At 33.3% G+C, this 16,925-nt stretch overlaps 1 protein-coding gene and 1 long non-coding RNA gene across 3 annotated transcripts in view; one reads left to right on the forward strand and one right to left on the reverse strand.

The window, feature by feature from the left end:
- The window catches only part of LOC130449805 (uncharacterized), a 62,412-nt gene extending 52,830 nt beyond the window's left edge, over positions 1 to 9,582 (reverse strand). Inside the window, exon 1 of the long non-coding RNA XR_008910501.1 lies at positions 9,532 to 9,582. This is a non-coding gene — a long non-coding RNA (uncharacterized LOC130449805). The remainder of the gene's footprint in view (positions 1 to 9,531) is intronic.
- LOC130449804 (uncharacterized) overlaps positions 1 to 16,925 on the forward strand; it is a 149,874-nt gene that overhangs the window by 57,856 nt on the left and 75,093 nt on the right. The window lies entirely within an intron of this gene.

The following is a 16,925-nucleotide window of genomic DNA, read 5'->3' on the forward strand; positions in this document are numbered from 1 at the left end:
AGGCAAGATGTGACCTCTGCTAGGACTTATCATTGCTTTTGAAGCGATTGCCACTTAAGTGTGTCTTAAGCTTGAAAGAGAGGTGATAATCGCTGGAGGCTAAGTCCAAACTGTACATGAGATGGGGCATGACAGTCCACCAAAACTTCAATAGTTCCTGTATGTGACGAACAACGTGAGGGCGACAGTTGTCGTGAAAAACTAGTACGCCCTTCTTCAGATGACCTCTTCGGCAATTTTGTTCTTCGGTTTTAGGTCGATATTTTATATATCTGAGTTTATTGTCATCCCAGTTTGTATGAAATTGATGATGTTCACATCTTTTTGATCCCAGATCGACAAAACTTTTTTTACCAACTGCAGTTTTTTTTTATCTTGTGGAGATGAACCAGAGTGACGCCACTGATGAATTTGTTCGTTTGTTTTGGAGATGTAATGAAGCCCCCACGTTTCATCTCTTGTTACTATGGAATCCAACAACTTTTCCTTGGTACCTACCCCCTCACATTGTACAAGAGACTTGCCGCCAACACAGCCAAGGCGCTGCTCCTTGTGTCTTCGCCTTAAAACTTAGTCAGCGATTAAGAATTTGATCTTTGACGGCTGTAAAGCTAACTCTGGGTGACGAGTCGCTGACTGGTGGGCTCGAGACTGCATTAACCACTACGCATGGCATTCTTATACTAATCTTTTGATCTCAATTATGTTTTTTCCATTTTATTCTCCTACCTCCCTTATTTGTTCTGTTCACATTCTTCTTTATCTTGTAAAGTTTAGCGTCCGAATAACTATAAATGGTTAAATTAAACTGCCATAAAATTAACGTCTTCACAGACTGAAGATAAACAGATCTATGAAGACGATAACGATATTGTGAGTGTGGTGAGGTCGTAGCGTGAACAAAGTGTATAAATATCTCCAATAGTTCCAGCTTAGTAACGAATTCCTAATGCTAGAACTCAAAATATATTCATACTAATGATGCAGAAGGAAATTTCTAGCTCAATTCGAGTTTTATGTTTCGAAACCTTTTAGCAGGCTTTATTTTTCTTTGGGACTAATATTCACGTCATAAATAGTCTCGTAAGCAGAGAAATCGAATGGAATAAGCTTCAAAATGACATAAAATGATGTAATGTTTCTTTCTCTCACAGTCCAACAATATGTTATGATCCTTAACTATCCTTTTTAACTGTTTCTTATAAAAGGTTATCTACCATGCCCACCAATATCAATTAGCCATCAAAAGTCAATCGACATATACCTTTGTTAACAAGAAACAAGAATTATTCTACCTGACAATGGACACAAGTGATAAAGCTGCTCAAGCTATCACCATATTGCGACAAGGCCAGAGTCAGCGAGAAGTGACTAATGCGTTGAACATGAGTCGGCCCACAATTTCCAGAGCTCACCTTCGTTACCAAAAGACTGGTAAATTTCATCGAAGACGTGGTTCCGGTACAAAAATATGCACAGCCGTGAAAGATGATCGATTAATTTTCAGCATATCGCTGAGAAATCGGACCTCGACTGGTTCAACAAGTCCAACAAGAGCTCACCGAAACTCGAGGAGTGCTTGAGAGTGGTTAGACAATCAGAATAAGACTAAAGGCAACTAATATTGAACCAAAAACGCCAGCTACTGATCCCAAATCAACTCCATTTCACTACGATTTTCCAGAAAACACATTAATTGGACTGACGAATTTATGGTGAACAAATCTTATCTATTTCACATACTTTATATTCAATTGATTTCAAAATTCATATTAAATTTTCGCGTTAGTTATTATTATCTATCATATAAATGAAGGTAATCACTTTAACGAACCTATTCAGGGAAATTACAATAACAACACTAGTAGACAACATTCCTAGCGTGTGTTGTTTGATCAATTAATTGGTTGAAGTACTTAATTATTCGATTACGGTTTTAAGGACCGGGAGTGCCTTCAAAAAGCTTACTGATGGATATAATAGAGAGGAATTGAATATAAATTAGGTCGAAATATACGTTAACGGTAACTACAAGTTCATTGACATTTGAAATTTGTGTTTATGCGAATGAAGTAATATTACAAATAATTAAAAATTGCCGTCTACGAACTGTCTTCTATTAGCTCTATAACTAGGTGAACACACACAATTACACTGACACAAAGTTATCGTATTTACAGAATAAAAACAAGCGGAAACCTGAAGATGATAACTTCGTTATCGAAACGCGCGTTAGATAGTGTTATTGTGAGTGTGGTGGGATATAGTCCAGTGATCACAGTTCCTGAATCACGAAAATTAGTAGTTTAGTAGAAAATTAGTTATTTATATATTATTTATATTGATTTTCTGGATTTAGGTGGTTCTGAGGGTACTTTATCGATACAGTGGAAGTTAACATCAAAATTTTGGCTACTAAGCGATATATTTTTGTATAAATTTTCTAAATTCCGAATTTTGCAAATAACTCAAAATCTATGCCAAATTTCAAGAGCTGTCATTTCTTTGTAAAATGCGCTCAAACTTCGGGGTCGCATTTTACTAAAAAGTAAGCCACGTAGAGTCTGAGGGAAATTATGTCCTCGGCTGAAGAAGAAACTCTTTTATCTCCTCTAAAACTTAACATTTTGGGACGAAAGAAAGTGCATTTTACTCGTTATAGTCAACTGCATCTGCAAAAATTGGGACTTTGGAATTTTCTTGGAAAATAACATAAACACAAACGGGATTGTTTTTTGCTGGTTGTCTGGGTGAACTTGAAACACATTTGTCTGTGACTCTGCTACACCCAGCAGCGAACCCTTGCTTGAGGTCGTCAGTTAGACGATCACCTTTAAATGAGACCAATTATACCTTGGAACTCACTATGTGATAGGGAAAGAACTACTTTTACTAATGTTTTTTTGCGATTTTCGAGAGTTTGGGGGAAACGAAAGGTTACGTAACATAGAACCGGACGAGCACAGTCACCCTCTATGTAGATATCCATTACAAAAAAGAAACCTCTTTCTACTGGAAGAGTTTCTTCAATACATCAGCCGATGGTTCTACGGGTGTAGAGGGCGCCGTTGAAGCAAAACAGACAGACTGCAAAAAACATCTTATTAGTGCACGTGTAAAGTTTTAACGTTAATTGTTGAATGAAAATTGTGAAAAAAAAATGGCAGAAAAGGGGCCTAATGGAAGTGCTTCAAGGTAAAAAATTAATTGTGTTTCTTTTTTAGTACGTAAAGTGTCGTAAATGCCAGCTTCAATATACTCTTTGATTAGTGAAATGTTGAATTATTTTCATTGTTTTGATCGTGATTTTCTTCGATAAATATGAGAATGAAGGGGATTTTCTTAACGAGTCTGATGTAAATATTCATAGCAAGTGTAGCCCAGGATTATACAATGTTGAACCGTGATCTTGATAAGCTAACTAAATTTGACTCTGTAGAGCCTCTCTTTCAAAAAATTTATCAACAAATAGGAATTTTGGCTTTGTTCGAGTACGGTTTCAGGTATTCCCATTGTCCCAATTTTTTCAATATGTTTTCGGATTTTCTAGCTTTTGAATTGTGAACTCTACTATGTTGAGCCGTTATCTCAATAAATATTATATAAATATTTCTTGAATACCGTTTCAAGTATTTTCATTATATCAAGTTTTCTCATGTGTTTTTTTTGAATTTTTCAGCATCTGAATCGTGAACTCTACTATGTTGAGCCATTATCTTAATAAACAAAGCTAATTTGAGTTTGTAGAGGCTTTCTTCCACAAAATTCATCAGCAAATAGGAATTTTGTATTTCTGGCATCTTAGATTTTTTTGTAGGTTAGGAATAATCATATTTAAAGTTCTTTGAAGGTAATTTCCTGCTCGGCATTTTTTTTTCAGAAATTAACCTCCAAGTCTTTTTTGAATTAACCGCAAAAAATGCACTTTGGAAAAAATCCAACAACACGAAATTTGCTTTTTGTAAGAGTGATTTTGAGATAAGGAAAAAATTAAAAGGAATTTTTTTTGTAGGAAATTTTTTGAACTACATTTTTGAAATTCGGCATAGATTCCGAGTTATTTGCAAAATTCAAAATTTTGAGAATTTAAACAAAAATATATCGCTTAGAGGCCAAAATTTTGATGTTAACTTTTACTGTATCGATAGAGCACCCTCAGAACTACCTAAATCCAGAAAATCAGTGACATAACTAATTCTCGTGGGTTTTGGATCTAATTGGGCTATATTCACTGGACTAATAGTAGTGTTAACAAGGCCTTTAATATAAAGTCGACTCTCGTTAATTAAAACCCGCGATAACTCGAGCCTCTGTATAATTTAGAGTTATCTTTATATTTTGAAGTAAATCAATACATTTTCTCTTATAAACAAGCTCTAACTGGTATCATCGTACACGAGCCTTTGTTTTTGTAATGATTAGTTTGACATACACTTCCACACGAATTGGTTTGTTTAACTAAGTTTCAGTTACTGTTTCTCTTTTGTTCCTTGGATACAGATTAAATAAAAAATTTTGTTAGTTATAAGTCCGAAAAAGTATATTTGACGATTGCAGAAAAGAAGAAGTTAATCGAAAAAGTACAGAGAGATGAGAAGAAAGTGAAGCCGCAAAAGAATTTAAGATTCCTCTAAGTACTCTCTCGATGATGATAAAGAAAATTTATACTTCTTAACGTGTTAGGAGTACGGAAAAGAATCACTTAAGGTGAATTTCTTTAGCGGAAGAAATCCTGGTCATTTGGCTAAGACATTGCAGGAGACAATAAGTGTATATTAGCAATAAACTGTTGAAAGAAAAAGCAAAAGAGCTCCTGTCTTCCCTAAACACCAAAAAATTTGAGGCGAGTTGATGGAGTTGATGCGTTGAATTGAAAACTATGATGGCCGAGAAATTTTTAATACTGATGAAAATGACCTATTTTACAAATGTTCACCGGACAAAACACTTGCTTTCGAAGATGAGAAATCTATGGGTGAAAACATGGTGAAGAGAGGTTGCAGTAAATATGGACGGATCAAGAAAACTTAAAGTGCGATGTTTCCAAAGGAGTTAAATCGTTTAATTCTGATCATTGTGCTCACAAAACAGCTTTGATGACGACAGAACTTTACAACTATAGGATATTAACAGACATATGAAACGACAAAACCGGAAAATTGTATTGTTTTTAGATAATTTCATTGTCCACAACAGTACTTCTCCATTGTCCAATTTAGAACTCTATTGAACCAAGGGATCATCCATAATTTTAAGACGTTATATCATAAATTATTAAGCTCGTTTTAGAACCTCTCCATATGCAGCTAACTGCGAATGTCACGGTTCTGATGGCTAGTTTACCGATTGATAAGATATGGACAGCTGTAATATCTAAAACATTTTTCAACTGCTTCAAAAAATCTGGTTTTATGAAAGAAAATCAGGATAATCTTCTAACAATAAAGCTTACAAAGTTTCGTCTACAAAACGGAAATAATGAAGAAGCATTCCAGGCAATTTTCCTTTTAGAAAAAGATATTAAGCAGTCTAACAGCACTGTACTTTGGAGCAAACTGATATAACAGATTTGTTTCGAAAAAGTAATCAATTCACATTGTGAACATGTACACGTATGTACCTCTTAACTTATCATAGTTAAATAATAGCACTTAATAAATAATATGTACGTACTTGATTATCAATAATCAATAATTTAAAGTTTTATTTCTTTTGTTTCAAAAATTTAGAACCGTTTGATATATCTGACACTCGATAGTTCATAACATTCTAAAGCCGTCCACACGATGTGTCCAATGCTTCCGACGTTAGTCGCTGGTGTGATTGGACGCATCGCGTAATTATTCCACTAATGTTTTGCATTGTAAGTCAGTTTTTTGAGCCCTGTCAAAGGAGTACCCAAAGAAGTACCAATCAATTTGGGTAAAACATGCACAAATGATGTTATATTCTTCCTCAATAATAATGTGTACTCTAGCCTAAATAACCAACACTCCACTGCACCAACTTATTGTGATTTTTCTAAGGCTTTCGGTTGTGTTAATCATAATATTTTAATCAATAAATTGCAGTACTGCGATTTCACCTTTCGCATGATTTGAGTCATATCTTACCAGCTTGTAAGCGTTGATACAACGATGTCTTCTTGCAAGCCAATATAATGTGTAGTACCCCAAGGCTCAGTACTAGGCCCTATTTTGATTCTTCTGTTTATAAACGACATCTTCAAACTTCAAAAGAGATCTGCAAGATATTTACTCGGATCAAACAACAGTTTACTGCAGTGACTTCTTTAAAAGATTAAAAATTCTGACTCTTCCTTCTCCAATTTCAAAAAGATCAATGCAGGGCTATCCAACGTGGAGCACGACCTTTACTTAGCTAGGACTCAATACTTTAGAATGCAAAAAATGCACGATCACTTACCATAACCTATTTCGTTTCATTTGTATTTTTATTCAGTTATTTTTATGTTTTTTTTTTTCAATTTTCACAAACTTTCATCTACAAATTACAACAATTTTGTATATTTTTCTTTCTCATTGGACACGAAGCTGGAACCATCACTTGTGGTACAACTTTTTTCCTCTAGTGTGTGATTGCTACGTTTTGGAAAAAATTTATATCTGTTTCTTGCTATTTATTAGTTTTCTACCACGTTTTCATTTTTATAAGGTTTCAGCATTCGTCTAACGTTCAGCCGTACGTCGGAACGCATCGTGTAACACCCGCTTAAGAGACCCTTGAGTTTCAAATTAACGGGAATCGACTGTATCACCTACGGTTGTAGAAATTTCAACAAAGTTACAAATTGTGTATACTATAATTAATTGGATATTAATTCAATTTTAAATCAATCCGAGTTATATTTCGATGTAAAAAGTTTTTTAGCAGGCTTCAAACACTTATAGGCACTCCTGATTTGCTTACCATACACGTGTTTCTGCAGTTTCACACAAACTTTTGGTTAATTCTAATAACCCATTACACAAACGAGTTTTGTTACCATTTAGGGATTGTTTTAAAGTTAAAAACTGTGTAATTATGGTTATGAATACGTTTCCTAGGCTTTAATTACAAAATGTATTTAAAAATATATTGAGAAATGTGGAAATATACGAGGTTGGATCTAAAAATATTCACGGTGCATCTATTTGAACTGATACCTAGTGTGTATGCTAGCATTGTATACAAAATATTCTTTATACAATGCTAGTATCAATTACGAGGTGGTCGATAAATGTTTCTGTGTTGTCATTGAAGAACTCTTAGAGATGAATAAAAATGGACAGTTCTCAAAACGCATTGAAAATATATGAAATAATTTATTGCCTAGTATTTAACCCGTTAACACCTAGTGTGACCATTTGGACACGAGTGTAAACACCCCTAAATGTTTTCGCTGCAATCTTATTTTAAAGCATAATAACTAGATAATGAACGTTCGTTTTCTATTCCAAACAGATGATAGGATCGAATAAAACAAAACCATATAGTATAGACTGGGCATCAAGTAAGTATGAGCGTTGTTTACCTGATATTTTTTGTTAATTCAAAGAGTCTAGCTTTGTGGAAGTATACACCTGTTTATATTGAAAATAGTGTTGTAGATATGCCGTAGTTACAATATAGTGTCATGGCAGCTAGATTAGAATTTCAATAGTGGCTGAACTCTAAAAAAATCTCTAGAAGTTGCTCACAGCTAGAATTTTGATCAGATATACGTTTGATTAACGGATACCGGTATCCTAACCGATAGAGTCTCTAAACTTTTGAGGTGCTAAACTTCGAGCACCAGTTGAAACTAAACTTTTGGAAGACAGCAGAATGGAAGAATTTATTGTAAATGATGATAGGTCCTCGACCATCATCACAAGTAAAACTGATAAACAAAACCGTGGCAATTGAAATAAATAATTTTCTATGGAATAAAGTCTTACTCCAGGTAACTTAAAAAAATGACTTTGTCCTGTGGAAATGCTGAATTTTTTTTCGTGAATATTGATGATTTATAGATGCAAATTGAGAAGATATCGAAATACGCATTGTTGTCTTGACCCAAAAGTTTCTATGGACGACATGCTGTGTTTTATAGACATACCGTTTCTCATAGGTACAGTGGGACAGTGAAAAGCCATGACAAATAATCTTGATATTAACTTAATACGCAGAGATCGTTTCTTTAGAATCTTACCTACTATTAACTTTACTGATAATATTAAACCAGATTTAGATGTTGCGCCCATTGTTTTTGCAGCTTCTCCACTTGTTGAAACTATTTTCACTCCACCTGTTTTGTTCCATTCTGGTTATATTTTTGCCCTCTATGACTGACCATATAACCTTCTAATTTTTGCATTTTTTTTTCTTCTCCATTCATGTTGTTCCACTCGTATCCCTCCAAAAATTCTTAACACTGCCTAACTCAGCATTCACTACCATATGACATCGTAGGTTGTATAACTGTCCTGTTAATTCCTAGCTTCGCTACCCTTGGACCTCAATAGGTTTCCTAGAGCTCCAGGTGTTCTATTGTCTCTTGCCAATCTTCTATCGAATTCTTCAATTTCGTCCCCTTCACTTGTAATCAGTTTTAGTATTCAAACTCTTCTACTCTATAGAATCCAAACTCCTTATTTTGGTCAATTAGTTGTCCGTTAATAAGTTTTTGCATATTTTCACTTACTTGTTCTTTTCTTCATTGATACGTAGGCCATATTTTTGCTGTCTTCTCAAATAGTTAAATAGGAAATCAAACAACACTGTTGATAACTGTTCGTCCTGTTTTTTTATTTCGAATTTTACGTATAAGCTTCCTTATATGTCTACTACGTTTTTGGTTTTGTTTAGTGTCATTTTCACTAATTGTATCAATTTCTTGTGTATTTCAAGTTTTGCTAGAGCAATAATGAACAAAATAAAATTTTTCAGCACCTATGCTATGACGAAGTTTGATCGATGGTTTGGTTCTAAAATGTGATGCATGATTAGAAATCTGGATAATAATATGGGACGTCTATGTGCTGAAGAATGTTGTCTTCAAGCAGAATAATGTGTCAAAATTGTCAAGTGGGTGTTTATATAGACTGTTTTCTCATTTTTTATATAAAATAAGATTTGTTTATATATTTTGATGAATTTATTATAATTTTCTGGCCAAAAATCAAGAAAAAAGATTCAAGAATTATTCATTTCTATTTTTTTGAAAAATATTAACAAGTAGGTGGTCAAAGCGTTTAGCGTTAGCATATGGAAACATCCTGTATTTCGAAAAATAATTTAAAACAAACAAAATCGGATTTCAAATTCTCTTGCGGTAATAATTCTAAAAAGTATCACAAAAGAATACAGATGTTAATGGGTTGATCTGAAGTTTTGAATTCACTTTCATTCCATGATCACTAATCAATCTTAAGCAAGCTCTAATAAGCAAATTTCCAAAGCATAATTGGTTTTTTTAAAATTTAATTGATCTGTTGCCAAGCGGCGCTGATTATCAAAAAATTAAAAGAGGAAACAATTTTTTTTTACCTTTTACAAAAGTCGTTCAACCTACATGGGGACACGAGTAATGAAATAATTTATAAACAAATTAATAGTAGAAAAATAATATTAAATAAAAGTAATTGGTTCAGTGTTGTGAGTAGTCCTTGGTAATTTTTATGTTTACATTTTCATTAAATAAACGACAAATATTTACACTACATTATGAGAAACATTTACAAATGGAGCACGTTTATGATATTTAATATATTTTTATGAAAACTTCCTAACCGATAAAACATTTCGTGATTCCGATCGATAATTGATTATTTCTTCTACTGAACTCACGTTTATCAAATATCATCATCATCATCATTAGTATGTTATACAAACTATAGTAAAGTAATTAAGTTGATATTATGAAATGATTCGAGGCATCAAATAAGTCAATGATAAGATCATAACTTGTAGTTTTGACACAAATAATTGAAAATGACAATCTGATCCTAGATCATTTAATCCCCCTTTTTTATTTCTTAATTTGTTATTTTTTTAATCACTTTTTCATTTAGAAAAAAAAACAGCTTTCTCCTATTTCCACTCCACGAATTTCACTAATATTTTCCTGCAAGCTTACAACTGTCTTTCTGATGGATTTTAGGTTTTGAAACTCATATAAATAAAACTATTTTCTTTGTTGGATGAATATGTGGAAAAGTAACTGTTGATTAAACATCAATTTCACTTGGAAAATAATTGATAAAACCGAGAAAAAGTTACGTGAATATTATTATGAATTTGCTACGTTTTTTAGTAAGCTTTTTAAGTGTCCATTTTCTTTTGAAAGAGCATATATGAACACGGATGATAATGAACTGCCTTTTTACAAGTTCATCGAACAGAACTAGTTGATTCAGTTAATGATGCTAATACTTTAACCAAAAAAATCTGCAGAATATGTCACGAAAATTTATTTGCAAGGTGTGTGCCGCGATTGTTTAATTATAATCAAAAACTCAAATTATGAGTTCAAAATGAATGTTTGGAGGACATCGAACATAATCCAAGGTAAACCCTCCATCGATGTATGATAGTAGATGATACTTCAGTAGGGCTATCTCTCTCTGCTCGTTTCCTCAGTATTAAGAATCGTGACTTCTTCAGAATGTCTCTATTCCTTATTTGCATTGTCTCGTTTTATATTTATCGATCTTCAAGTTGTTGTAATGAATGGACTTAGACCTCTACATCTTTTCGCAGCCTAGGGAATTGTAATCAATCTCATGTAGCAACTCATTCAAAATTATTTAATATATTCGCTGTCCTTAGTTCAGAATCCATGATTCTGAACCGTATGAGAAGATTGGAAAGTGCAACGTTCGAATCAGATTTAGTTGTTTGATTAAATATCAGTTATTCTACTTTTAACTTCCTTCACGTACACACTCATGCTGCTGATTGCCCTAGATATGTGTGTTTTCTCTTTAGAGATCTTCAAGCAGATGGGTTCTGTTTAATACGTTAGTCTCATCAACTATTATAAGTTTTGTTTTGGTTCTATTTATTATTAGACAAAACTTTCCAATCTTCTGCTGTATTCTGTTTACAAGAAGCGCCATTTTCTTCTTATTTCGAACCTCCAATTCATTCAGCTCCCCATCATAGCTTCGCCATAGATGTTAAATAGTGTATATGATAGAAGACACCTTTGATTTACATCTATTAATAGGTGAAATTCTTGACTCATCTTATATTTTGGCAATAGAGGTACTTCAAGTAAAAGAGGCTCTATAATCTATTGTAGTTGACAGAGACAAAAGTTATTGTTTTGCTTTCGTGTGTTGTTTCTTTGTCCATCCCATTAACTTTATATAGTCGAAATAATACATATTATCTAAGAAACGTGCTTCCACGTAAGTGAACCCGTTTCTTTTTTCAACCAAGTCATACCCACAGTGTCTATAGATTCAAAAATTCTATTCTGTATAACTTAACAACAAAATGGTGATTTTTTGTCAAATTTTGATGAAAAAATGAGTAAAAAGTAAGGCAGTTTTTAAGGATAATAACCTAACCAAGATGATAATTATTTAGAATTTGTTAGGTTAGGTTTCATTGATTAATCATATGTAAGTTGTACCATGTGATGTCTAAAATAATGGAAATAATATGTTTCCCCTGCCTTAAATTTATTATTCGTACCCTGAGAAACCACCCCGAATGCGTGAAAAATTTTTTGGAACGATTTTTGCCTGGACCCCAAATTCTAAATAATTATTATCGACTGATGAAGAGGTATTCAAACCTATATTTTATCAAACCTCCGAAAATAGTTTGAAAATCTGAAAATCCTCTCAACTAAAGTGTCTACTGGAAAGTATAATGAAAAAAGAAACATTTTCAATCTACCAAGTAACTTTATAATTAACCATTTATTGTTTCATCAAATTGCCTGGTAACTTACCCAAAACATTTCAAAAACAATCGACTTTTTTCAATCAAATATTCAATGAAAAACAAGGTAACTTCCCTTTAGTATATATAAGCTATTTCACTAAATTGAACTACCTATAAATTGTTAGAATTGAAATACTCCAACTGTCTCAACATTTCTCCACAGTTTCCGTTCTGGCTCTTCAAAGGGCCCTTTAATTTGTCGTTGGTCGGTAAACTGCATCGTTTATTTGATCAATAATGACGTAATAGCCGCGAAAAGTACCGAGCTGTTAAGTTAATTCTCTTTATCCGGAAACCAGAGGCAGACTTAACAAACACGTAACCATTCTGAATTTGTGGCTTGAATCGCACATAATTACCGATAGACAGTAACGTATCGTGGAGATATGTTTGCAAAACACAATCTAATAATGAAGTTGAAGAAATATTGACAACTTAACCTCCCTAAATCATCATTATACAAAATATTGAACGAATATTCGAAACCCGAGGATATCATTAATATGATTATATTTCCACAATTACCCATTAAGCAGATCATTTGAATCCATAACCACAACCTGTAAATCACTGGGATTGATATGTGCTATACTGGTTTCGACCTATCATCAAAATCAAAACGTATTTCAATAAATTGGCGCTGCCAGATACGAGTTGTCATTAGATATCTGTTTTCGAAAGGCAATACGTCTACAAAAATGAAAAATAAGTTATGAACTATGTGCGTAGACTGCACCATCATGTACGACCATCGGGATTAAGGCTAGAGAGATAGGATTTCGGCATCTGCACCATACTGACTGAGGAATTCTGCAAGCGTAAGCTATTGGTGCGTTGGTTTTGCGAGTTGTATGTCGCGTTTGCTAGCTAGCTAGCTAATATTTCCCAGGCATCATTGACACCGCTTAAGTAAAATAACAGCTTTCATAACTGTAGATTAAACCTCTATCCAGGACTACACTCCACTAGCTCCAGCTCGGAACTGGGATATTTCAGGTAAACGAAAAGCTTGTTCAAGTACATAATAAATTCCGTGATTGATTCATTGAGAGTATTACCTGGAATTTAGTACCTAATCCACTAGGTAAAGTTGGAAAAGAATTTCTAAATCCTCTAGATGAGGTTATGTCAGGTAAAGTAGGGTTAAGACCAAAATTTTACAACAAAATTGTCCACACTATCAACAGATGAAAGAAATAGAGGAACTAACAAAGTATAAGATACTTTCTCTCATGTGCTAGAAGAGAGAAGTTGGTTTTAATTGATGAGAGTCCTACAGTACCAGGACAAAATGAACCTGTACTTTGTGCACATAAGCGTTACCACCCCCAAAAAATGAATGTTAGGTTAGATAAGGTTATGTAAGGTTAGGTTGCATAACCCAAATTCACAATTTAATAAATAATATAGATCTTTCAAAAACTTACCAAGAAGAATACTGTCCATAGTACTTTTTCAAGTGTTAACCAACCAAATGAACGTTTAATAACGTACATATTAAAAGTTTGAACTGCATAATTTCCGACACAACTTGTCTAATCTTCATGACAACCACGATCACGAGCTGGCACATTGTAATAAAAGCTTGCGCACACACAAGACAGAGGACTGCAAATGAGAAACCTGCTCCAAAATAAGCAAAGACTCGTTCCGAAAGGTGATAACGACTGTCTTTTGGAATAGTGATGAAATTATATCCATCGACCATCTTCAAAAACAATAATGGGAGAGTATTAAACATCCTTGTTGAATGAGGCAAGGGAAGTAATGGCAAGGAAGGGACTGCATTTAAATGAAAATAAAGTGATTTTCCATCAGAAAACGCATATTCCAATACTCAGAAACTGCACCTCGAATTGGTTAACCACCCAACTTATCCCCTAGCGACTTTATCCTGTTTTCTAACCGCCGTTTCCCTTATAGGAAAATTATTTTCATCAGTGGAGGGCGTTATCACATATCAGATAGGAAAGGGAGATTTTAATATTTGATATAAAGAGTATTCTCTCTAAATTTCCAGAGTCTGATATTGAAGTTTCGTCAGTCTAAAAATGAAGAGGATAATAGCCAGTAAAGAATCTGCTGAAGCTACTGAACACCTAGAAAAAAATCGTAGCTCGGCCTTGAAGCAAGGATCCATGGCTTCGTTATCATTAACCAATGAAGATATCATTTCTAATATACTTGATAATTCGAAATTCATGGATTTTAAAGTGGATGGTTTAAAGATAACTTATTCAGAAGAACCAGAAGAATGCTTTCACCAAGAAGTGTTGAACTTTGAGCACGTGATGAGTATCTACATTCAGTTGTATCAAAATGTCTTTTCAAAAAGTGGAAAACCAAGAGATAGAAGAGTAAGCGCTTGAAAACTACACTTCAAAAAGTACCTTATCTTGAGAATTAGCAGGAAATGGTTGAAAATATCGGATATCAAGATGCAGATGTCAACTAATGCGGAAATATTTTGTTAATGAGTTATTGTTGTGAAGGATGTAAAATACTTACCTTACATACTTGCCAATTCGGACATCAAAGAAAACGACGATTTTTATACGGAGAATACGGAAGAGTATGAATTTGGAAAAAAAGTAAAATTCATCAATAAAAATCTTGTCTGAAAGCGTTTTTCACAACAGGGATATCCAGACCTGATATTGATCAAGTAAGGAAGAGAAGCTGTAGTTCTGAAAGCTATATTAAGAGTTGTCTCACTGAATTGGTGAGTTAGATAGTTAATGTCCTGTCATTAGACAAGGGTTGATCAAAGCTTGCTAAATCAAAATAACATACCTCATGCACCAAAACAAGATGGCCCTCCTAATTAACCTCAGACCCGTTCAATTGAGGATTTCTGGACATTTGTAACCCGTAACAATTAATGCGTAGAATTTTTTGAACATTACACTAATTGCTTGTGAAATTTGGAATTTTGTTCTGGATTAAGCTATAATATACATTTCTGATATAATGTTGATGGGTAATTGGAAAATTAGTAAGATTTGCTTAGCTTAGTAAACTTTTGACTATTATAAATTAAGTTACTAAATATTTTTTCAATTTAGACAAGTTCATTTTATTGTAACAGTGAAGCATATGTTTTGGTTTCTAAACATAAACAGACTCCATTGTGCATACATAAAGGCATAAAACAGCCCCTAACAAGAAAAAGGAAACGATGATTTCTATACGGAAAATATTGAGGAGTTTCCACAACAGGGATATCCAGACCTTATGTGGATCGACCGAGAAGGAGAAGCTGTAGATTCTGAAAGGTATATCAACAGTTCATTTCATTGTAACAGTGAAACACACGTTTCGGTTTCTAAATATTTACGCACATTGTTAATACATAAGGGCAGCCCCTAACGAGAAAAAGGAAAAGAAATGATATAAAACAGGATATTAGAAGTACATATACTTATTTTAGGTTAAATTCAACAAATTTGCATTATCCTCTTTTGCGAACCTTCTACGCACTTTATTCAACTAACTTTGTTTATTTGTTTGATTCCATGAAATTTTCTAAGGAATCGACAGCTTTTGATCAAACTTTTGACTTTATTATTTGTATACTTTCTAACTTTTGGTGACAATAAAAGATAACCAGAAGAAAAACTGACTTTCAATAAGCGAGATGACAAGAGAATGGGAGTTTTATGAGAGATAATCTCTTCAATTTCGACCTATAGACGTCTTCATTAATAGATAACGTTGCGTCTAGAAGTTAAGTCGTATCCACTGCCATCTACCACCAAATAGTCCTTATTGTTAGAATTTCAATTTTAGAACAATATGCAGAATGCGTTTTAATTGATAGAACTACGAGAATCCCGTACATTCGTAGAAATAGAACAATTATTATTTCAGGAATTTCATAATTTCGATTTTAGTATGAAATGAAATGTGATTTTCCATCTGCACAAATGCTGAAATACAATGAAATTTTGAAGAGATATTTCCATATCTTTTTCATTTGTTACATTTTTCAGACAAATGTCAATATCAATAGTGTTCTATACAAAACTCAATAAAGTTTGTCGAATATCATTTAAATATAGTCCATTCGTTTAGCTGGACGTAGCAAATTGAGGGCAATAACAACAAGACGTCATAATAATTGTGAAATAACAGTACAATCATACTCGTGAAATATAAAAGTTAAAATTCATGAATAATAAGCGGGGATAATAGGATTTTTACATTTTTTGGTTGTTCTTTCTGCTTATAAAGCTTTAGGATGCAATATGTCACTCAAGATTCATTTTTTGAGCTCGCATTTAAATTACTTTCCTGAAAATCTTGTAGCCGTATCAGATGAAGTTGGTGAAAGATTTCATCAGGATGTAATGCAGATTGGAAAACGCTACAGTGAGAAATGTTAAGCAGCAATCTTTGCTGATTTTTGTTGGTCAAATCGTCGAGAAACTCCAATAGATAAGATGAAAATGGGAAACTTAATAATATTTCTCCATTTCGTTAAGATAATTGATACTTAAATAATATTGTTTGTTAATTAAATGAATATTATATTGGAAATCTACGTGTGGTGCTTAATTGTACGTCGGATTCCGTGTTTAAAGAACAAAATATGATGAATGCATGCAAACAGGAAGGAGAAAAAAATTTGGTTAGGTTAGGTTAGGTTTTTTGGAGACCAATGTAGTGATGTTAATTTGTTATACAATTTCTGATAGAACAACTCAAATTTAAAAAAGTTAACGTTCCGCATTTTAAAAATCTGGAAATAATTTTTGAAGATTTTATTTTGGCCAGATCACTCGACGTCAGTCAAACTGGTGCAGCTACATTTGATCTCAGATACCCTTAAAATTTCTGTGTGTCTGAATACGGTTATAAAAGATGATGCAAAATCTCCGTACATGTATCTACCTCCTAATTCATTTCAAAAATAAATGCCCAATAAGATCTCGATCATATTTCTTTCCATTTTGAGAAAAATCTTTCCAACGATACGATTATCA

Source organism: Diorhabda sublineata, chromosome 10 (assembly GCF_026230105.1).
Source record: "Diorhabda sublineata isolate icDioSubl1.1 chromosome 10, icDioSubl1.1, whole genome shotgun sequence".
NCBI classification, from domain to species: domain Eukaryota; kingdom Metazoa; phylum Arthropoda; class Insecta; order Coleoptera; family Chrysomelidae; genus Diorhabda; species Diorhabda sublineata.